This window comes from Pelodiscus sinensis, chromosome 6 (assembly GCF_049634645.1).
Source record: "Pelodiscus sinensis isolate JC-2024 chromosome 6, ASM4963464v1, whole genome shotgun sequence".
NCBI lineage: Eukaryota > Metazoa > Chordata > Testudines > Trionychidae > Pelodiscus > Pelodiscus sinensis.
Window position 1 is genome coordinate 80,042,155 of NC_134716.1, and position 25,231 is coordinate 80,067,385.

The following is a 25,231-nucleotide window of genomic DNA, read 5'->3' on the forward strand; positions in this document are numbered from 1 at the left end:
GCCTTTAGGGTTTTTATAATTTTTACTTTTAATTGGTTCCTTTCCTCTCTATATACATTGTGGTCCTGAACCCTTTGAGCTGTTAACAATACTTTATGTACTATGGTATTATGACAGCTACAATGCAACATAAATAATTTACTCTTCAGCATTGATAGGTCATACCATTGCTCCAAAAATATTCTTGGAAGTATAAATATAAAGAGGGAGAGTAAACTCTGTTATTGAATTGATGGATTTTGTTTAAATACTCATTACAAGAAAAAGATCTATTTGCACAGTGGATAAAATGCTAATTTTATTTAAGTGTTATTAAACAGAGATTTTTGGCTAGATTGTCATTCCTAGAAAAATTACACAGTCACTTGATTTCTCAGGTCTTGTTTCTCCATAAGAATTTGCTTGCATGGCTGCTACACTACAAGGGAAAACTGAATCCAGGACTGACTGACTGTTTCCTAAACAAATTGAGAAGTTGTCATCAGGAAGCATCTGTTACTTCATTACTCTCACGAAAAAGCATTCTTGTGCTATCATAACGGACTATTGAGCAGATGCTTTAAAGCACTAAACCCACAGCAATGTATGTATAATAAAAAAGATAAGCAGATACAGACTAATTAATGATATTGGTTCCTTTATAAATGCATTCTTACTAATGTAAATGGATCAGTTTTCTCCCAAAACCAATATATTTGTTCTGTTCCTCTTAAATTATAAAATATTTACATCAATAGCTGAGAATTGATGTTGCACATCGTTCTGAAGGCAAAATAACACATTTCTTTAAAAATGCCATTTTTTTTCTTTCTGAGACAGAAGACAAGTTATAGATCCTGGAAGTAAAGAATTAACTTTTTTTTTTACTGTATTTAATAAGAACTGCATCCAAGAGGGTTAAGGCAGCTTATGTTGGGAGGTTAGGCCTCAATGAATTGATAAAGGAGTTGATAGCATAAACAGGGAGGGAGACAAGAGTTACATGATAAGACTGGATCTGTGTCTTCCCCACCCACATATGTAAAAACAGTGTGAGCCTGCTTGTCCCACAAAAATTCCCTCTGAAATACAGGTTCAGGACTTTTTAGAGAGGAGAAAGGAGAGGAAGTATGGTGATTTCTCCAAAAACAGGCACCATTTTCCTTATGATAAAGTTACTGTTGCCTATCCTCCTAATTCCCACATTTGTGATCTCCCTCTGGTGCCATGCCATGTCTCCCATGCTCTCCCAGTGTGAGTTAGCCACCTGGGAGGAAGCAAGGGAAAAGGTGACCCATAGTATGGTTAGGTTAGTCATGAGAGGAAAGATGAGATGCTTCCAGTACCAGTAAGCTAGGTTTTTTTTAGTTGTTCAAAATGTGTTTACTCTTAATACCTTACTATTTTATGCTCTAATTCTGAAAACAAATGAATGTTTATGCTTCATAATGTTTCTCCAACTCAACAGTTCTTATTTTTTCAAATATACTGTAGTGAAAAGAAAAGCTCTCACAGATAGGGTTACCAGATGGTTTAAAAAAAAATACCGGATACACTTGATCTCAGATGGGCGTGAGCGGGGGAAGGAGGGGGAGGGGCGGCTGGGAGGGGAGTAGGGGTTGGCCGGGAGGGGATCGGGTGGAGTGGGCTGGCCAGGGGAGATCGGGGGCTGGGGGGACCGGCCGGTGGGAAACAGAACTGGCCGGGAGGGGGTTGGGGAAGCAGGTCTGGTCAGGGGGGAACCGGCTGCCGGGCAGCAGGGCGGGGGACCAACTGGCGGGTAGTGGGGCTGACCCGGGCACACGCAGATCCCAGGGTGCTGTCCCGCACACGGTCCCCCACCTCCGGCCGGGAGGGGGTTGCGGAAGCAGGTCTGGTCAGGGGGGACCCCCCCCTCCTCCTCTCTACTGTGTAGTTGCGAACTGCCTGGCTGGTAGACACACTCACGCAGTGTGAGCATGTCTACCAGCCAGGCAATACACAACTACATGCTGATACTCATGATAATAATAAAAACTTAATTAGAAAATACCAGACATTTATATGTCCAGTATTTTCTCAATTTGTTTCCTGGACAGAAAGCTGAAATACCAGACTGTCCGGTTCAAAACCGGTCACCTGGCAAAAGAGCAGCTCCCCACCAATCTCCATGCTTTCCCTTTGGCAAATACAGTTTCCACAAACATGTACAATTAACATTAAGACAGTATTAAATCAGATATGGTTAAATAAACTTTAATGTGAAGGGTGTGGTTGCTTGGATAGATTGTATAAGATATCTTCATTCCGTCCCTTTTCTTGGTTTTTTTTTTACATTTATTAACCCTGAGTCTCCACTTGTTGACTGTAATCCCATCTGTTCTAATCTTCCTAGGTCACTTTGCCGTTTGATTTTGCCTCTCAGGTTACATTTCAGCAGTGAACACACAATCACAGGCACCGAATTTCTAGGCCTGATTCTGCCTGTACTTACTGTAGTGTAAATTAAGAGTAAAACCAAAAAGAAATCAATGGAGTAATACTATGTGCAACTGTTTTACTGACCAAAGTTTCCCCAGAACCCCCACAAATATTTATGGCACACCAGATGACATCATGAGAGAGTATGCCTCCTGATAGCTGATCAGGAGTTCTTCCCAGGCTGGATGATACTATGAAAGATAGACAAACTGAATAAGCAGTGTACTTTGCAGAACACAAATCTGAATTGCAGCTTTTGTTCAAGAAGAGAAAAGGGGACCATTAAACTGAAGATTGTTCACCACAACTATGAACAATGAGAAAAAGACCAAGACTTCCCAGGGCCTCCAACACATTTAGGGTAAGTTATTTTTATTTTAACACAGTAAGAAGACTTCAACTCTGGAAATTCCATGACAGCCATACAGAAGAACATAGGTTCTTCAGAGGCTGCACATCTGCACAGTCTATAATCGCTATTAAATATGTCTATTATAATACCCAGAAGCCCTAATCACGCTTGGGGCTTCCTTTATGCCAGCTGCTGTGTAATAGACACACACAAAAATCTTGTCACTATCCTGAAGAATTTACAATCTAAGATTATTGATTTACAAATAAATTTATCACATACATTCATTTTTATCTACTGTTGGCCTGGTGCAGACCCAGTTAAGCAATTGTAAGGTACTATAATATCCCTAACCGCTACATAATAAAAGCAAAAGTTGCCGCTTCTTAAGCACTGTCATTAACTACTAAGTTATCAGAATGATCACAGCTAGAAATGTATGAGCCCTTTTGAACTCAACAGTTTCCTTGGAAAGTTTAAACTAAGTTGCCACACAAACAATTTAAAAGTTAACTAATATAGATAACCAATGGATACCTGTGGTCATATAGTTCCACTCCCAAAGGAACATTCTTTTACAGCCTGACAGTACTCTTGCTATAAGATTCTTTAACAATCTAGTCATTATAAAAATGATTCACTTCTCTAGAAAAAGATAAATGGGGAACCAGAGAATGCAACGATTTTTTCCCATTCAAAGCATACCAATAGGCAAAATTCAAGCATTCCACCCCCAAAGAAGGCCATATATAAAGTTATAATAGTTTCTCATGCATTAACAATTACTTCTAGTCGCTGGAAATTAGATTTGTCTTTTGATTGCTCTAAAACTGTTATCATAAGTGAAAAGCAGAATCTATTCAAGTGAAAGAAGCAATGGACCATGAAAACTTGCTGTACATCTAAAAGTAGAGATTTAAAAAAAAAAAATCTTTTTATTCTTTTTTGTACTGTTACAGTGAGGAAGAATTACACATATTGAGGATTTGGGTTTTTTTCCAAAAACTGAAATATAATCTTTCTTTAAAAAAATACAAAATTTCACTTAGAGCCCTGGATATATGAACTTTATCATTTGAAGAATACAAATGAGGATATTATATTTTGAAATGTTAGTAATTTTTAAATATTTTACAAATAATGCATACAAAACATGATAATCATCAGCAATATGAAATCATCATCCAAAGATTTAACAACAAAGATTTATTAAGATTTATTATTTATTTGTCTGAGGACAAACCACAGATCTAGAGATAAATATACAGCACCGTTATTCAAGGTTCTTAAAAACAAATCAAATATATAATATGCAATGTAGTGCAGTTAGTTCTAATGGTGATTTAACTAAAATAAAAACAAAACAGCGTAAGAGTATGTGTTAAATTCTGTATTGCTGAATTTCTCTTATGAACAAAAATAAACCAGGTAATGCAAACTGACATATGCAATATTTTTTCAGAAATGTTAGCAATTTACTGAAAATGGAAATAAGTGGGAGGAAAAAAGAGGGGTTAATTACCCTGCAGTAATCGTGGCTCTTTGAGATGTTATAGTGAGTGTGCTCTAGATGCATATACACCTAATGTGTTCAACCTCAAAGTCTTCTTTGAATAGCAGTGTATATCAGAGCTCTGTATGTGTGCTTACTCTCTCATAAAAAGGGCATAAAAGGCAGAGTGACCCTGACCCTTCCACTGTTGCCTCACAATTCAAAGGTTGTACTAGCTGAGGATTTTCAAAGAATGGATGGAGGATGAGTTGTGGATCCACGACGACATCACAAAGAACCATCATTACTGTTGGGTAAGCAATCATTCTTTCTTCTTTAGATATGCGTCAGTGTGGATCTCAGTGTAGGAGACTGGCAGGTAGTATTCTCTTCAGGATGGTGGGCATGAGATGTATCATCCTCATCAGTTCAAAAGAGGTTGGAGTATTGCTCACCCAAACTTTGCATCTGATCTAGCAGCCAAGCCAAGTGCACAATGCTTAACAAACCTGCTGAATACTGCTTCCTGTAATAAAATTGCAGGTTTTGAACACTAATATTTGGCACCTCATTGAGGATGCTACTGGAGCTCGGGTACAATGAACCCTGTCAGCAGGAGAGGAACATCAGCTAGTGTCAGGAAAGTAAGCATGTTGTCCATTTTGAAAGCATTTGGAATTAAGTGGCTTGACCTTTGTAGAGACCAGCTACAAATACATGAGGACTATCTGAAAGATTCTGTCCTATCAGTATGGTGTTGAAGAGCTTTGAATATGTCCAAAGCATGCAGCTTCTTCACCCATTGCCTAGAATATTGCTTTCAGAAGAACTCAGGTAAGCTGACTGACTCAAATGGAATTCCAAAATCACCTTGGGGAAGACACAGAACTCTGTGAGAATGAGTCCCAGCTGATCTCCTAGGCATCAGTTGGAAGGCATAAAGAAGGCCCTGATTTTACTGTAAAAGAGAGGCATCTGACAATGCATTCAGTGATGACCACAGAGTCAGGGATCAGTCTTGAGACAACTAAGCCCTTGCGGTGGTAGAATCTATCCTGTCTATCCTGAACTCTTAACTGCAAAGGACTGAGACACAATTTCGTGTAGTTCACCAGGACGCTCAACCAGATGAACAGAGAGGGCAAAGCATAGGACTGATGTGATCCGCCTCTTATCAGCCAATCATCCAAATACAGGTAGACATGGATGCCCTTCTTCACATGCATTACCACCACAGAGAGCCTTTCAAAAAGACTCGGTGCCTTAGGGAACCCAAAAGGCAGTACTTTGTACTGACAGTGACTAGTCCCCAATGTGAATCACAGATATTTTCATATCACCATTACCCGAACCACAGGAACTACATGTCCTGTCAGCTGAGAACCAGAAACCAATTTTGAGCTTGGAGGGATCGAATAATAGAGGCAAATATGACCATTCTGAATTGACATGATGTATATTTTTGTTTCATCTCCTCAGATCTAGAATAGGAAAAAGAAGGAAATATGGGGATTAGAATCCTTTTCTGCCTCTATACTCCTGTGGTACTCTTCTATGGTTCATAGACAAAGTAATTAGGTTACATCTGTTTTCATGAGACAGCTCCTTGAAAGAGGAAAGTGAACAGCCCAACAAGGAAGTGAGTTAAATGGTGCAGCCATAGGCAACGTCCAATACCAATTTGTCAGCTGTACTGTCCACTCAGACCCAATGAAAAGAAGTGAGATGGTTTCTAAAGGTCAACTTTGGGGTGGTTTTAGTATGGCTCTCAATCATCTTGTTAGGCCTATTTACTGCCTCTTGTAGGGAGGCTGATGCACAACTGAGGAAGTAGGGAATGCACTCCTCCACAGATAGCAGGGTGGCTTCTGGATGGATACTCAGGCCAGAAACTGTGGGCAAAAGATGGTGTTTTCTGTCTCTGGGGTGACTGGTTCTTGAAGGTTCCAGAGGGATAGCTATATTAGTCTGTAATTTTAAAAACAACAAGCAGTCCTGTGACATCTTAGAGACTAAGAAATATATTATGTCATGAGCTTTCATGAGTAAAACCCATCTCATCAGATGAGTTGGAGTGGAAATTACAGAATCCAGAGCATATGTAACAGCAAAAGCAGTTACTTGTCAATTACAGAATGAGTGTTAATGAAGCTAATCGAGTCAGGCTGGATGTGTCTCATTCATAGCTTTTGATGTGTAAATGCAAATATCAAAGGCAAGGGAAATAGCATTAACCAATTAATATCTTTATTCAAGCCCAAGTTGATAGTGTTGAACTTGTAAATAAATTCCAGTTCAGCAGTCTCCTTCTATAATTGGCTGATAAAATTCCTTTGTAGAAGAATGGATACTTTTAAATGTTCCCCTGTGGGTTTATGTGTATTACCATTCCTGTTGTCTGTTTTGTGTCCATTAGTCCTTGTTGCAGAGACTGTCCAGTTTGCCAATATGGATGGCAGAGGGCCATTGCTGGCATTTGATGGCATATATTACATTAGAGGATGTGCAACTGTATGAGCCTCTGATGTTGCAGCTTATGTGGTTAGGTCCTTAGGTCCTGCGATGGTGTCGCTAGTTAGTATAGATGTGTAGACAGAGTTGGCAATGGGGTTTATTGCAAGAGTAGGTTCCTGGGTGAGTGTATCTAGTGTAGTATGTGGCTGCTGGTAAGTATTTGCTTAAGGTTGGGGGGCTGTGATAGCCAACACCATAGATTATGTAGCTGTATTAGATTTACCTATTATTACTTGTAGCACCGACCTGGCTTACATTTGCTCATTGTTAAACACTTTTCTCTGTTCTTCCCCCCATTACTGCTGGAGCTGAGCTAGGAAGGGTCACCCTGTCCCACACAAGAAAGTTGTATTAGTGAACAGTGCTTGATAGTTCATGATGTGGCCATTAAAGGAAGGCTAAAAAATAGGCTTTTTCCAACCCCCAAAGTCCAGTTTCTTGGGGTCCTTGTCTTTTGGAGTCCTCTTGGTGGATCTGGTCTTCTCCTGGATTGCAGAAATGAAAAGCAACTTGTGTCAGATGGGCAAAAAAGAGCTTGAAGGCCTTTGGACAGATCTGGTAGCATTTTTCTACAAATTTTGAGGTCACAGGAATGAGTTTGGAGTGTGTCACAAACCCTTCACAAGGTCCAAAAGGACATCCATTGGGTTTTGGGGGAGGGGCGATTCTTGTGGACATGGTGGAGCTGAAATTGTCAAACAATTTATAAGTGTTTTTTGGGGTATTATCATTTCAGTGTACAATGTGCCCACTACTTTGACAGCAGCTCCTGGAAAGCCCAGAAAAAGCAGCTGCTATCGGGGACAAGACTGCTTCATCCATGGAAAGTAGCTGGAGAATATCACTTGCTACTTCTGTTACATCCTTAGGAAGCTCCTCTGATTCTAGTGATGGTGATGTAGCCAAAGATGCTAGTGGCAGGCAAAATATATCCTCTTTGCTAAGACCTTTGATAGAGTCCCACCCTAATATTTGTGGGACCATGGTGGCAGATTGTATTGGTACAAGCCAGAGTGTAGGTGGCCTATCCATTGCCAGTCCTACCTCTGTAATATTTCTGTGGATACTGTCATTGTTTCTCAGATGACGGTTCCCTGCCTGATGAAAGTGAGAAGTAGTTACCTATGATGGGGAGCAAAAATAGCTCTCTCAAAATAGTGCTGCTAATAGGTGCAGTTTCAGTGCTAATGTTATTGAACCTGAAGCCAATACTGAAAGGATCAGTAAAGAAGGTCTGGCTTTTTGTCTTGCTGCTGGTGCCCCTCATTAACACTGAGGATTTTGAGGGCTTCTGTATGAACCTAGAGTCTTCACTGCATGATAGTTATGTTTAGGGCCTGTGATGGATGATGCTAAACATCCTAGCATTCAGTAACAAAAGGGATAAACTGAGAACCATGGGTATTTAGGAAGTGTGGCACTGAGCCAGAAGAACCTATGGGAAGAGAGGGAAAGATTTTGAAATGACACAAGTTTTGCCTGTTTCCATTTTCCTTTGTGTGTGAGTTTAGAGCAGTGGTCCCCAACTTTCTGAGGCTGCCGCGTGCCATTGGGTGGGGGCGCAAGAATGGCTTGGGCTGGCCCTGGTCACTCGGCAGGCACACATAAATGCCATGGTGCCCACGGGCACCACGTTGGGGACCACTGGTTTAGAGCAAGAGCTGGGGAGAGTGAGATGGACTGAACCAGGATCCAAGGCATGGATTTTATGCTTAAGGAAAGACTGAAACCCTGGAACAAAGGATATGTAAATGAACAGAGAATGTTTTGTTAGACACAATAAGTTATTTTTTAGGGTTTGGGGTTTTTTTTTTTAGTTTGGTTAAACTCATCTGAAACTGAATCCCAGGGAAGCAATTCTTTGTGCCTCAATCTTTTTTTAGCTACTCTGTAACACCTAGCAACCAAGAATGCTTTACCAAATATATCTTCTTTGTTTTGTTAATAAAATCACCCTTTTAAGACTGTAATCTAACTTCTCTGCCCTAGAAGGCAGACAGTTCTGTGTTGATGTACCTGAGAATAAATGGCATTTTTAGTACTAAGTCTAATTCTAACTAGAAATACAAGAATTTTTTTTTAAAACAAACTGCTAACTGTGAAGTAACTACTAACTAACTAATAAGGAAACTATGCCTAAGACACTAAGTTAACTTTTCTTTTGACTCCTGACAGAGATCTGTGAGGAGGTTGAGCTCGCTCCATGTGAAACCGTGGGCAGCGAAGGAACTGATGGGAGCTGGACCATGTGAGAGATCAAAAGGCACGAACGGCCTGAGGCGTGAGCCACACATGCACAGTTCGGCTGATGACTGCTCATCAAAACTCCAAGCTGCGGCACCGGGACGAGCCTGACACCACCAGTGGAGCACTCACGGGGACACCACCACCAGTGGAGCACCTACGGGTACACCACTCGAAGAAGAATCTCCATTTTAAGACTGTAATCTAATTCCTGTGCCCTAGAAGGCAGAAGGTTCTGTGTTGATGTACCTGAGACTAAACATCAACTATTAAGAGACTGCAGTTTGTTTTCAAGCTCTCTCCTAATGGAGTGTTAAGAGCTTGGGGTTACCCCACGGGGAGAAGTTCACAAGTGCTTCTTCTTGGACGAAAGGGGTTTTTGCATTTGGGTGGTGGCTGTGTACCACCAAAGGTCAGAAGTCTGTGACCTTGCGGAGTTTTTTAAACAGAAGCTTCTAGTGACAAGGTATTTTAAGGTCTCTTGCAGGCCCTCACCTTCTGCACTCAAAGTGTCAGCATGGGGAACAGTCTTGAGGGCTCCTCCAAATTCACAGTCCATTGTGGCTAATTTTATGGACACAGGATTTGAACAGTGATAAATTTCACATTTTCACCTGTTTAAATCTGAAACTTCCCCGTGTTGTGACCCCAAAAGGAGAGGGGGATCACAGACCTGTTGTATGGTGTCAGAGGATTGCCATCCTCATCTCTATGCTGCTTTCAGAGCTGGACTCAGAAGTCAGCAGCCACAGAAGGTTCCAAGAGGTAAAGGTGGCTCTGATCTCCCCTCTGCTGCTGAGGTACCTCAGTTAGAGGCTCCTCGCTGCTAGTCCTGGGCAGCTTGCAAGATATAATACTTGCTCTCTCTCTCTCTCTCTCTCTCTCTCTCTCTGTGCAGCTGTAGAAAGCTCTGCGCCCCACACACACTTCTTGCCCTATTGTTCCCTTACCCAGTCAGAGCTAGGAAGCCCTCTTTGATGGTGCGCTCCCAGGAGCACAGGAAAGATATGATACAACTCCACAAGTCTCAGGCTGCTGCCCTGTCCCAGACAGTGTCCTGCAGCAAGGCGAAGCAACCAATGGTGGGTCTGGTCTGGTCCCCTCCTCCCACCACCAGAGCATTTTGCAGGGGAGGGACAGGTCCTGTCCTTCCCCTGCCCAGTCATAATTAGGAAGCCCCCTTTGATACAGTGCCTAGGAACAAGGAGACATCAGATTTTATGGAAAGGGACTTATTTAATGGTCCATAACACTTTTTTCATAGTTGTGAAATTGGTAGGGTCCTAGTTATGTTGAACCCTCCAACCTGTGTTTATATTTCATACAATAGTGCCTTTCTGGCATGGAGAGCAGGGCTAGGTCTCTGATCTCAGAGTAAGTGCAAACAGTTACTATCAAGACCTTCAGCGCTGAGGCTGGTGCACAAACCATAAGTACTGCTTCTGGTCATAATAAGAGGAGAGGGAGAGTGAAACAAGGAGGTGGCACTGGCGGGGACTGGCAGAACAGGAAGTACTAATACCTCCTTTTCTTTTATGGAACCCAAGAAAAGTGTGGGTTGGACTGATGAAAGGGCTGTAGAATGTCATGAAAGGTGCACCATGGTTCCAGAATGGATCCCATGGGGGCCATCAGAGCCAAGCATAGGAGTATTTGGGCAGCAATGTACTCTTGTGGTACACAGTGCCCTGGGTCAGTGGCCCATAAGCCAGAGAATGAAGTGATCTACACCTGGGATACAGAATGTGAGCATGGGCAGGTGAGTAGGAGAAGGTCCAGCTCCAAGAAACCCTCAGAATGGGGTCCCAGAGAATGGGTCTTGGAACTGTGGATCTAATGATCCGTGGTTGGTGAAAAGCGTGTGCCTCTTTGGGAGGAGTAGTAAAGGTCCATCTGGTGGATAAGGCAGGACTGAACTGTGGGGGGAAGCAAATATAACAATATAAGGTAGCAGCTACTCTGCAGTAGGCACCAGCCATTCTAGGCTGGGCATACAGGGAACCGTTCATGGCAGATCAGAAAGGCCTGCCCATGATGATGGTTCCAGAGTGTTGACCACGGGCAGTGGAAGCCTGGGTAGAAACTGATGCTAAGAGGAGGAGAGGCAGGCAGGCTAAGTCCAGTACTAATATCTTTGTGTTATAAAGAGTTCCTCTGCACTTTTCTGTCAGTCTTCCCACAACATTCACTGGAGCACAGGCAGCAGTGCCATAAGAAGCCTTTCTTCAAGTATTGATGCCCAACCCAGTACACAGCCTTGGAATTTTTAAAAGAGCAGTGAGAGTTGGGCCAAATGATCAGTGAAACCAACAATCTTTCATACCACAGGCTCATTACAATCAACAGAAGTGTTGCATGCTAATTCTCTGCAGAGGAAAGGTGGTGATTGGTTGAGTTACCTATCATGTCACGATGGCCCCATTTACGAGTTAGCTAAGATGTTGATCTGAGCCTGTTGATAGACTATATAATCACAGCAATTAGAAAAAAAAATCCTTACCCCTTGTAATTAAGTTAATCTAATTTATTCAAATATAGCCTATGCGCAAGATTTCAATTAATTCTAACTATATGGGAAGTTTGAAATGTGCGTGCTAATCTCTTTTAGATCATTTAGGACAAACAAGGGACCTACACAGATGCTCAGTTTCTTAAAGGACTCCACTGTAATTATTTTAACTAATAAACTAATATATTTAATTATACATTCTTAGAAAACTCAGAAAATTCATTCTGTATAATGGGTAAGTGCTTAAAGAGTGCTCTCAAAAAAGGTGATGGTACGCCGTACCAGTGCATACTGTCACAGAGAAATCACTGACCATAGGTATCCCAGAAAATCTATGCTGTGTTGAAGTAGTGTGTCCACTTTTTTGGAACAATTTTGCAGACATGTTCTTCCGCCATCCCTGTAATCCTCATTGTATGAGGAAGAAGGGATGTTCCGAAAGAGGAGGTTTTACCGAAAATTGGCCTTATGTAGATAGGCCAAATTTCGGAAAAGCCTCTTTTCAAAAAACACCCCGAAAAAGATACGCAAATTACAACCCGCAATTGCATATCTTTTTCTGACTTTTCTTTGCAGTCTAGACATAGCCTGATTCAACTAGTTCCTTCAGTATACTAATGTGAATTGTACCAGCCCCAGCAATTTCAATTCATCTAATTTATAGTATTCTTTAATCTGTTCTTTCTTTACTTTGACTTGCAAAAAAAAAAAAGCTTTTTCCTTGATATTAATATTAGCATTTGGCTACACTGCTAAATTTAACACAACAACCTGGTCATGGTGCCAGCATTGAGAGGGTGTGTCGACACTGCTCCTGTAGCTCAAAATAAGCTATGCAATTTGAACTAAGCAAACAGTATAGCTTATTTCAAGTTAATTTCGAAATAGCTTATTTCAAAATTTGACGCAGTCTACACAGCTCTCCTTCCCCACTAAGAAGAGAACCTATACTTCCCTTTGTTTTCTCTTGTTCCGAATGTATTTAGAGAGTCTCCTCATTTTGCCTTTTATGTTGCTAGGTGTAATTCATTTTGTGCCTTAGCCTTTCTGATTTTGTCCCGACATGCTTGTGCTATTCTTTTGTACTACTCCTTAGCAAACTGTCCATGTTTCCACTTTTTATAGGATTTATTTTTTATTTTCAGGTTATTAAATAGCTTTCTAGCTTTCCGTCATGAAACAATTTGCAGTTGTGCCTTCTATATTGTCCCTTTGAGAATCTGCCAGCTCTCCTGAACTCCTTTATCCCTTACATTTTTTTCCTGTAGGACCTTATGATTAAAGAGGCTTTTTAAAAAAACCTACTCTAATGCTATGTAACACTCAGAACAGAAGCATATGACTGCATCTGCTTGCAAGGAAAAATCTTGGAAGGGTTTAAATTATCAACAAATTCACTTCCCTCAATCAGCTTAACAAAAATGGTGACAGTATTAGGATGTCTTGGCTTACATAATACTATAATGGCTACGTCTAGACTGGCATGATTTTCCGCAAATGCTTTTAAAGGAAAAGATTTTCCGTTAAAAGCATTTGCGGAAAAGAGTGTCTAGATTGGCATGGACGCTTTTGCGCAAAAGCACTTTTTGCGGAAAAGCGTCCGTGCCAATCTAGACACGGTTTTGCGCAAGAAAGCCCCGATTGCCATTTTCGCTATCGTTTTTTTTTTTGCAGAAAATACTTTTTAGCTGTCTACGCTGGCCCTCTTGCGCAAATACATTTGCGCAAGAGGGCTTTTTCCCGAACGGGAGCAGCATAGTATTTGCACAAGAACGCTGACAATCTTACATTAGATCGTCAGTGTTCTTGCGCAAATTCAAGTGGACAGTGTAGACAGCTGGCAAGTTTTTCCGCAAAAGCATCTGCTTTTAGTTTTAGATACAAGGCTTTAGACACGTTATAATTAGTGATCATTAGTTAAAAATCCAATGTGGCCACCATTTATTTCTACTAGAGATCCTCAAAATGGAGGACACAGACTTAACTGACCAACACTGATTAAGAGATAGGGATGACATATGTCATGATTATGAGAGTTAGCCAGCAGCCTGGGGATTAAGGGGTTAACTACACCTAGCCAGGTGGAGTGACCAGTACGAATGTAGGTGAGACTTTCAAACTGGGACAAAGGAATTTGGTTTTTTTTCTTTCCTCCCTTTTGTCTCTCAAGAGTGAGTTCTCTTCAGCTACAGAGAGGGACAATCTTGTCTCTCTCTCTCCAAGACACCATTCTCCATTTTCTGTAAGTAGGGTAAAGTTTAGGTAGTTTCGTTAGGCTTTATTGTTTTAAGGGTCGGGTATGGGATCTGAGATCTGGCACTGTTTAAAAGATGTTTTGGCTTTTCTTTGTAACTAAGTTCTAGGCCTATGGAGTTTCTCCATGAGTATATTTTGTTACTTTCCCATCAAGCCATTCTGCTTACAACAGGAATATTGTTGTAATAATAAAAGTTCTTTCTTTTCTTTTTATTAACCTGGCAGTGGTTGTGTGCCCTGATTTTTATTTTAGGGGTGAGATTCCCAAATGATCTTTCCCCTGATTTCTTTATCAACATTTGGGTGGTGGCAGCGGAAGTTTTATTCCCAAGATCTAGGTTTTTAAGATTTTGGGGGAAGTTTTATACCAAAGCCTGGTAGATAAGGCTTTGGGGTACATTTGCTGGCCCCCACTTCTGCATTTATCATGCCAGAGTGGGGAAGGAGCCATGACAACACACATTTCAGTAAGTTACTCCAGAATACCTCAAGAGAGATCTAGAAAGAGCAGCAGCCTGAGAGACCTAATCTACACTGGGAGTTTAGATTGAACTTAACTGCTTTAGGTCAATTTTCTAAACAATGAGTCCACACCACTAAACTTGTTTTATTGATTTTAAGGTCCATCAAAGGTATTTTTGGTACTCCTGTTTTCATGAGGAATAACAGTAAATTTGACCTTGCATGGCTGACTTTATGGTAGTGCAGACATAGCACTGTTAAAATGGATGTTCTTGGCCTCCAAGAGGTCTCCCACAGTATCCCTTAAATGAGCCAAAATGTTCCACAGAATCTCTATGGATAGTAATTCCACGCTCCAAGAATAAGTATATAGCAAGAGGGATTTATTATCATCTGATCAGGACAGTGAAAGTGACTATGAAATACTAAAGGAGATTAGAGAGGCTATCAAAATAAAAAACTCAGTAATAAGTGGAGCACAAGATCTGGTCAAAGAGGTAAATATAACTGGACCGCTTCGAAATAGTGACCACAATGTAGTAAAATTTAACATCCCTATGGTGAAAAAAACACCTCACCAACCCAACACTATGGCATTTAATTTCAGAAGGGGGATTTACACAAAAATGAGGAAGTTAGTTCAACAGAAATTAAAAGGTACAGCGACAAAGTAAAATCTCTACGAGCTGCATAGAAACTTTTCAAAGACACCATAATAGAGGCCCAACTTAAATGTATACCCCAAAACACACAATAAGACCATGTCTAGACTACAAGGTTTTTCGAAAAAAAGTGGCCTTTTTTAAAAAAAACTTCACCTGAGTCTAGACTGCCGCCGTGTTCTTTTGAAATTAAATCGAAAGAACACAGCAGTTTTTCAACAGCGGTAAACCTCATTTTACGAGGAAGAATGCCTTTTTTCGAAAGAGCTCTTTCAAAAAAAGTTCTTCAATGCAAACAGGGCTTTTTCGAAAGAGAGCATCCAGATTGCCTGAGTGCTCTCTTTCAAAAAAGCGGATCTTTTTTCGAAAAAATTTGTGGCTTTCTAGATGATCTCTTTCAAAAGAAGCATGTAGTCTAGACGTACCCTAAGAGAACCAAAAAATGCCATTGTGGCTTAACAGCCAAGTAAAAGAAGCAGTAAGCGATAAAAAGGCATTGTTTAAAAAGTGGAAGTCAAATCATAGTGAGGAAAATAGAAAAGAATATAAACTTTGTCAAATTAAGAGTAAAAATATAATAAGAAAAGCCAAAATGAGTTTGAAGAACAGCTAGCCAAAAACTCAAAAATAATAGCAAAATGTTTTTTTAAGTACATCAGAAGCAGGAAGCCTGCTAAACTAACAGTGGAGCCACTGGATGATTGAAATGCTAAAGGAGTACTCAAAGACGATAAGGTCATTGGTCATTGTGGAGAAACTAAATGAATGATTTGCTTCAGTCTTTACCGCTTAGGATGTTAGAGAGATTCCCAAACCTGAGCCATTCTTTTTAGGTGACAAAACTGAGGAATTGTCCCAGATTAAAGTGTCATTAGAGGATGTTTTGGAAAAACTGATAAACTTTACAGTAACAAATCACTGGGACTAGACAGCATTCACCCAAGAGTTCTGAAAGAACTCAAATGTGAAATTGTGGAACTATTTACTGTAGTTTGTAATCTATCTTTTAAATCAGATTCTATACCTAATGACTAGAACATAGCTAATGTGACACCAATATTTAAAAAGGGCTCTAGAAGTGATCCTGGCAATTATAGACTGGTAAGTCTAATGTCAGTACTGGGCAAATAAGTTCAAACTGCAGTAAAGAATAAAATTGTCAGACACATAACTGAACATAAATTTGCTAGAGAAAAGTCAACATGGTTTCCGTAAAGGGAAATCATGCCTTACTAATCTACTAAGGTTCTTTGAGAAGATCAACAAACATGTGGACAAGGGAAAAACAGTGGATATACTGTACTTAAGACTTCCAGAAAGCCTTTGACAAGGTCCTTCACCAAAGGCTCTTAAGTAAAGTAAGCTGTCATGGGATAAAAGGGAAGATCCTCTCGTGGACTGATAACTGTTAAAGAGAGGAAACAAAGGGTAGGAATAAATAGTTAATTTTCAGAATGGAGAGAGGTAAGTAGTGTTGCCCCCCCAAGGGTCTGTACTGGGACCCATTCTATTCAACCTATTTATAAATGACTTGGAGAAAGGGGTAAACACTGAGGTGGCAATATTTACAGATGATACTGAATTGCTCAGACAGCTAAGACCAAAGCAGACTGTGAAGAGCTCAAAAAAGATCTCAAAAAACTTAGTGAATGGGCAACAAAATGGAAGCAGAGTGTCCTGGATCCCGGGGTGCTTTGCTTCCCGCAGTCAAGGAGCACAAAAAGCTGGAAGCGAGCAGAGAGGAGTGGAGTAGGATGCCAGGTCTGTCTGGCTCTCACTGCTGCCATGAATGTCTGAGAAGGAGCTCATCCCTACTGCTGCCCCATGCCAGGTCCCCCCAACTTATGTTGCTCAGGGGAGGGGGCTTCAGGCAAGGAGGCAAAGCATGGACAGGAAAGGATGGGGCAGGGCAGAACCTGTGGTGGAAGTGTTGCATTGGGCCCTGAGCCTGGGGCAATGGGAGGATGCCCCATATCCCATGCCTCTCTAGGGAGGGCCCTGTGTTTTACGTCAACTAGGGATATTAAATGTAATTAACTAATCGAATGGTTGATGGGATTTCCATTGACTATTTGATTAGTCTATAAGGGCACCTTAGCCTTTGAACTGTAGCAAGAGCCCTTGCTGGGATCTTGTATATTTCAAAAGCGGAAGCCCCTCAGGGACCACACGGCTTCCTTTTGAAATGTACAAGAATCCTACTGGGGCTCTTGTACATTTCAAAGGCTAAAGCACTGCAGGGAGCACAGGGCAGGTCCCCCACTGGCCCTACGTTCCCTGCGGGGCTTCTGCTTTTGAAATGTACAAGAGCTCCAGTGGAAAAAGTAGAATCACAGCAGAAGCGGCATGAGTGGAGACTGCTTCAGTCCCCACTCACGCCATTCCCCTCTGTGCCTCTACCTCCCCTGCCCCTCGCAGAGGCTGTGCTGGGGGGGAACCGACTCCTGCTCCCCCCCCACACACACACCTTGCTGCCTCTCTCTGATAGAGGCAGGGGGGGGGGGAGGGAAGGGAAGCTTCTGCTTATCGGATAGTTGACTAGTCACTTAAATCCCTAATGTCAACATAATACAATTACATTCTGAACTTGCTATGCTCCAAAGATTAGGATTTGCTTACTCAAGGTCAGAGAAATGCTGCATTTAGATTCTGAACAATATTTCAGGTCAAAATGAATCAATGAAATTCTCTCTCTCCAAATTTTTTTTATATGTCATGAAAAACCTTCTAATTCACTTTCAGGTTAAGTAGTCAAACAACAGCATGTGATCACTGCCGTAATGGTGGGCAGCACTGTCTAAGTTAAATGACACTGAAACCACAATGGCCTATTAGTACATCACAGAGGAAGGATACAAGAAAGTATAAAGGAGGAGTGGGAATACCAGGAAAAAGGTACATCTAGGGGAAATTATTATGTAGAGCAGTGTTGCCATGGATATATTGCACAGACATGCAAAATCAAAATAGTCTGTGAATCATTAACAATGTGAATTCATGTTAGTAACATGAAACTCTTTTGCAAGTTGAAGTAATTGCCCAGTGGTAGGCCTTGCAAGTTTATTCTGTGTATGAGGGCAGTTATCTTAATAGTGTAAATATATCCAAAAGCTCTCTTATAACCCAAGAAATAGCTGAAAAACAGAAAAGTGAACTTTGCAATGAAAAACCTCATAAATGTATAGATGGAGCTGGATTTTCACTAATCAAATAATATTAAAAATCTGAAATCTAAAATAAAATATAATCCCTCCATGATGGCTGGGACAGCGTGGCTGCAGCCATTGCTGCAAGGGAGCACAAAGCCAGGTAAGTTCCCCCTCATGCCCAGACCCTCCCACTACTACCCCAATCCCATCACTTCCCTCCCCACCAAGACCCAGCACTCTCAGCTTGCTCCAACACCCTCCCAGGTTCCTGCTCACTCCACCTGGCCAGATACCCTACTCCCAAGCCTGCTTCTGCACCCCAGCTCCCTCCCAGATCCTGCACCCCATCCCTATCCTACATGCTGGCAGCCCTGTCTTGAGCACTGTACCCCTCATTTTTGTCCCTACCCCAGAGGCTAAGGAGGTCCATAAAATCCACTAACTCCAGAACCCCAGAAAAGTAAATCTGGTCTATGGGAAGCCCTGAACCTCGGTGTATCCCGCCCCCCTTCCCTTCCCATCAGCCAATGTGGCTGAGGCACAAGAGGAGTGAGGTGTCTCAGCTGGAGCCACATCAGTGAGCATTGGAGGGTTTTGGAGGAGATTTTGCTTCTCATTTGTGTGGTCCCCAACTTTTTTTTTTTTTTTTTTGCAGGTCAGTGACCCCAGACCCAAAAAGGGTTCCCTACTTCTCCCTTAAATAAAGAAAACATTGAAATCTTTTGTGTTGGACATAATATTTTACTTTATTTAAAATGAAGTTTGATAAACTAACATGAGAAAGATAAAATGCTTAATCTGTTTCATAATTTAAATTAAATTATTAGCTGCAGCTGGTTCAGAAAATAAGGTCACCATACCCAGCAGTGCAGTTCTTAACCCCTCTCCTTCCGCCCAAGGCTCCACCCCTTCCAGATCGGCTCACAGCCACTTCCGAAATTTGTGAAGTGGCCCCCATTCCAAGATTATTGCCCACCCCTGCTATAAATGGTGAACCGGAGCCAATGGAGACGCAACGCTTCATGGTTACGGAGTTTTTAGATAAGAAACCGGAGAAGCCCATTAGCAGTTCTCTCAAAGCTGGCCTATGTTCACTTTGAGAAACACTGGACTAGATGATCATAAAGGTCTAGTCTCAAAATCTGTGGGAAAAAATTTAAGTGCTCTTAACAGTGATCTCTGACTACTGCTCAGTGTTTAGTGAGCATTAAGACTTGTAATGTGGCTTTTAAGGCCACTACAATATTAGAGGAAATGAAAAGAGTACTGAAGTTCTTGGAAGTATTTTGCATGTGAAAAATGTTGTATCTATAAAGATACTGGAGAAGGAATGCTGTCATAACAACTGCTACACGCTCCTATCACTGGTAGCCCACACCACTAGCCACAATTCACTGGTAACACTAATCTTTACACATAACACTCCTGTTTGAAGGGTCAAATCTGTGATATACAAAGTACTCCAAATTTCCTTTGACTTTTAGAGGAAGTTGATATGTTTGGAACCTCATAAAATTGGAACCTCAGAGAAAAAGCAGCAAAACTTCAGATAGTAATATAGGCATGTGCAGAGCATCTGATTTGCAAAAAGAGATGCTAAATGCAGGCTAAGCTGAACAACTGAAACTTTACTGCTTTAGCCATACAACTGAGTTGCTTCCACTCTAATTCCTGCATTCCTGGTTCCCTTGGTGTCCCCTTAATAATAATCTCTCAAAGAAACATGGCCCCTTGGAGTTCAGTTCCACTGATTCTGGAAGCCCTAAACCTGTTTGATTACATTTTGTCTCCTAAAACTTCCTTCAAAACCTAGTTTCTGGCATTGAGAATTAACAGAGCCATGCTTAGGTTAACTAAAGGACTCAGGGACTATTTTGTATACTTTCTTTTTTCAACTAACTGGAATCACATCTAAAAGAGTGAATTATTTAATTGGTTAAACTATTCTCATTTTTTTATAATGAGATATTCTAAGTATCCTGAAGGCATTTAATTTCAAAACAGGAAGCCACTGAGAAGAACACTCAGTTACTTTAATCTTGTGCAGATCTTTTGGAAAGAGTTTTACCAAACATTTGCTGAAAGAATCTTCATTACTGCATGCTACTACATGTAGCCTAAATGAGGATCTGCAGAAATGTCAATACATTTACTATTTAAATTACTCCTGATTATGTAAAAGAAACAACCTAGTACCCAGTATCAAGATTCATTCTGGTTCTTCCTATATTTTATTAATCTATAGTTATCTACCAATCAAATAATTTAGTGGGAAGAAAAATATCTTAAGATAAAGTGATTTAAAAAACAAACACATACAACTATACTTAAAGAAAATTTTGTTGCTGAAGTTTGCTGCAAAACTAAGGGCCAAATCTGATGTTTCAATATAAACCCTGCAAAAAAAGTTGTTTATAATGCAGTTCTAAAATTCATATGATTTTCAAATAAGGACTTCGCACACATTATGATATTTTAAAAATGAACTCCTTGTGTCCTGCACCCGTAATGTGTAGGGTGCTCCAATGCAGATTCCCATTGGTTTCACTGATACCATGTTTCCACTTCCCCAGAAGATTGCCACTCTGGTGATCACTCTTCCAGAGTTCGGTTTAGGGGATCTAGTATAGACGTGCTAAATCAAATGCTGAGGACACTCCCTTCAGTGCCAGTACTCCTTACTGTTGCAAGGAGTAAGAGAAGTCGACAAGAGCATTTCTCCCATTGACCTCCCGCTCTTAGGCCACCCCAGAAAATTGATGCAAGGTACATGACTTCAGCTTTGCAATCCACGTAGCTGGAATTGCATATCTTGCATCAATTTTCTCCACCAGTGTAGACCTGTCCTGAGACACAAGGGGACCTAATGGTCTTTCCCGCATTACATGTTGCAGGAACTGGGACTTAATGAACAATTACAGTAAAACTCCAGTTGTCCGGCATCCAGTGGTCCAGCACTCCTGATAGTCCGGCACCCCCTGGAACCCGGAAGTGCTCCAGGCAGCTGGACAATTGGAGCTGCTCTGCCCCGGGCTTCCCCAAGTCAGCCACTGGTCAGTTTTAGCAGCGGCTGACTTGGGGATGCCTGGGGCAGAGCAGCTAGGGTGCTGCCGGGTTGGTCCCGGAGCACCGCCTCCCCACCCCAGACCCCTCATAGTCCCCTCTTCCGATAGTCCAGCATATTTGATAATCCGGCACCCCCTGGGTCCTAAAAGTGCCAGATTATCGGAAGTTTACCGTATATAGACCTTTCAAAATATAAATGTAACATATTAAAATTATACAAACAAAATTTATAGATATGCATATATATATATATATATTTATATATATATATATACACACATACATACATAAGTTCACGTGTAAGATACAGTACTTATCTATATGATAAGACTACAGGGTTGACATCTGTCTGTATCATCTGCAAAAGTCAACATGAAACTTCTTCCACATCATAACCCATACACCTCATCACAAATCTATTACTACCTCCAAACAAAAATCAACACAACCAGCACATATGCATCTCCCAGCACAACACCACAATCAACAATACACCACAATAACCCTAACTACAGATAGTCCCTCAGTACAGCATATAGCCCTCATCTGTCACCCACAGAAACACAAAAATCTCCCAGCACAACCCATGCATAACCTCACACTCACTCATACTTACCATAAACTTGAGTGACAAAGCCACAGGTTATCACTAGTGCATGTACATATTAACACAAAAGCTATTTTTAATACATTTTAAGGTTGCTAAGTTAAGCACTCAAAAGTTAAGGAATGCCAGAATTAAGGCTACGTGTGCAACTTGAATTCATGCCTGTTATGTGCTCTCATTATGATACAGTCTTTATTTACATGATTATGTACTAGTTTTCCATAGGACCCTGAACTTTTAAGCAACTGACGGCAACCTTAAGGTTCTTTTAATGTATTTTTGTGTGTGTAATTTCCTAGGTTTTTAGAAAAGCAAACACATACAAATTCCATCATATAGCATCAAATTGACTCCCACGTGGTTCATCAGTGGGGCTGAAACCAAGATTCACAGAACAGATCTCTGCCACTTGAGCTAACAGAGTAAACAGTCATCCTCTATACTGACCAACATTGGGGGCAGAGAGGGGTGAAAAACACATTTTGTCAGTGGGTTTCAGATACTTGCTGAAAGCAGAGTACTGATGAGACTCTGGGGTCTTTGGTTCCATTCGAGGCTGCACAAGGCAGTCAGCATTCTCTAACTGCACAGACGTCTTTCCTGACAAATACATGTCCTTGTCCCAGTCCAGTTTCCTCCCTGCACTTGGCTTCTTCACTCAAGCCCCATTCTCTTTGCCTACAATGCCAGACTCTACTCTACAATGCCAGACTCAGGCCTCTCATCCCAGTCCTTTTACTTAGCTAGTCCTACTTTACTTTCCTAGGACAGATGTCCAACACCTAGTCTCTCCCAACTCTCAATCCCTCCCACAGCTAGACAGTCCTAGTCTTTCCCTGGCTCCTCAACCAGTCTCTCTCCATCTTTCCCTCAGCTTCTTTTCATGAGGTCTCTGCCAATCCTAAACTTCTATTATTGTTATCAACTCTCTTTTCTTCCTCCCCAAACTCATTTTCCACTCTCAGTCTTCTCACTCATCCAATCCCTGGCTTCCTACTCCAGGTTTTTTGCTCAGTCTATCCAGTTCTCCTCTCCTCAGGTCCTGGACAATCTGTCCTCTTGCCTCCACCCATTCAATTCCCCCCACCATCACCCACATTTCTAATCTCAATTCCAGTCTCCCCATACTCCTTGTGCACTCTCTGTGTTCCTTCGCTGGCTCCCCGTCCCAAACTTCCTGTTCAACCAGTAACTGTACCTGCTCTCAATCAGTATCTCTGCCCTAACTCCAGTCCCTGTCTTGCTAGATTCCTTGTCACAGTCTACTACTTTCCCTCCCCCTCATCCAGCTTTATCCCTTCTGCATGCAAATCAGACAGCTTTCTTCTTCCACACTGCCTGATGCTGGCAGGGCGTCATTGGGGAGACAAGCTCTCTGCTCTCATTTTCAATATCTGGTCCCAAGAAGAATCTAGGAGCAGCAATTACAGGGAAAATCTGGCTTTTTCTTTCTAAATCTGGGCTGGAAAGAGCATGCTTACTTGGTCTTTTGGGATGGCATATGCACAGTCCTGCCATAGGTAGGAGTTGCAAAGGGATGGGCCACAGACAATTGATCTGTGGGGATGAGACATGCAGTCTGGTCAGCACTAGAAACCAAAAAGCTCAAGCAAAAATTGAAATGTCCATCTTTGGAAAATTCTGATATTTCAACAGCTATTTTTCCTTAATCAGGACAAAAAATGAACGATTAAATAGGTTATGGAAAGAAGCATTTAGAAGCATTTCAATTCTGAAATAATGACATGTATTTCTTTAGCATTTTGTAAACAAAATGTTTCATTTTGGTTTGCTGAACTGACTTGAAAAATCACTTAACATTAAGTTATCTTTCCCTAGTGCAATACATTGTTCAAGGGAAATGTAGTGAGGATTTGATCTGTGGGCCAGGATGGTTGGCTAGACAATGTCTCCCATGATGAATCCAGAGTCACATAACTCCTGTAATATGTGTTCCATCACAGAGGTATAGTTCAGCTAGGGAACACAAACAAAATGAGAATGAGGAGATTTAGGCACTTTAATGCTAAATTGACTCAATGAAATTTTTCAGGTCAATCCAATACACCAAAATATTTTAATTTTTGCCACACTGATCTTAAACTAAATTTTTTGTATTGACTTCCCTGTCTCCTCCCAAAAAAGCTCAAAGATTTTTAGCAATGTCCAAATTTTTGCATGGAAATTTTCAATTGTGTGGCAACTGTGTTTTTTTTTGAATGACTATTCCAACTGAAAATCCTCAACCATCTGTAGCTCTAATATGGTAACACGAAGAACCATCATTGTGTGTTTTAAAAACTGGTTGAAATTAAAAGATGAAATTTTAAAATATAAGGCAACCTACATTATATTGCAGTGAAACTTGTGTATTTCATATGGACAGAAAGTATTTTTCAAATCAGCTTCATGAGATTTACTCTCTGACATTACTTACCACACTGAAAATGTGCTACATATGCCAATACATGCATTTACATGATAAACAGTAAGAACAAAACCAATTCATTACAGATCATCAGGGACAGGTTTACTCTTATGTCAGAGTATTTTATTTGTTTAAAAAACTTCCTACATTAAAATAAAATTATAGTTGTAACTTCAAATAGCCAAAATCCAAAAAGTCTATAATTAAAACATACAAGCTAACTTTGCCTATTTTTGAGTGACTTTCAGTAGCAAGACATCTCTAGTTTTCCATTATTTTCCTCCAAAAAGCTCTCAAAAAGTGTAATGCATTTCAATGGGCTGTTAAAAATATCCCTATTTTTCTCAAATACAAAAATCCATACTTACCTACCCCACTAGGCTTAGCAATTACAACACATCTGATAAGGAAAACTATCCACCCTTTGGAGATCTCCTGTACTGCCAAGCCACAACAGGAAGTTATATTTCAAACTAAATTCTGAATTTCCTGGATATTGGGGGTTAAGCCAACCCTCCAGCCTTATTCTAATGGGATTTTTTTTCTGTCTATGACTGTGTCCTTCAAATGCTTAGAAGTATGGGTCTTCAGAGAAATGTGCAACCACTTATAATGCAATACATTACCACTCAGTCAGGAAATGTGGTAACTACTCAAGCTGCAACAGGGGATTCCATAATGATATGCATGATCTCATTACCACAAAACACGCAGCAGGAATTCCGTATAAACATACATGCTTCACTTGGACAATCTAATGTTTCTTTTCTATTGTTTAAATAAGTTTTAAAGTTGGAATGAAACAATGGGCCAAATGTATCCCTGATATAACTCCTCTGGCTTCAATGAAGGTTTACTGTAAATATTTGGTTTACATACCACTTTATATAAATTATATATCTATATGTATCTTGAGTTAAAGCTTAATGTGATTCAATGTGACAATTATACAGTTCTTGATTCTGAAATGGTTATGTACAAGTTCTTACAGGGGAAGTCATATGGACTTATATGGGTAAAAGCTTGTTAGTTTTGCAATAATCATTCATTC

General features: G+C 40.8%; 1 protein-coding gene and 1 long non-coding RNA gene across 3 annotated transcripts in view; one reads left to right on the plus strand and one right to left on the minus strand.

Annotated features, from left to right (window-relative positions):
- Positions 1-25,231, minus strand: part of ATG10 (autophagy related 10) — a 150,973-nt gene that overhangs the window by 56,045 nt on the left and 69,697 nt on the right. The window lies entirely within an intron of this gene.
- LOC112546001 (uncharacterized) lies at positions 2,574-9,173 on the plus strand. Its single transcript, XR_003089607.2, has 3 exons — positions 2,574-2,800; positions 4,456-4,597; positions 8,973-9,173. It is a non-coding gene; the product is annotated as an uncharacterized LOC112546001 (long non-coding RNA).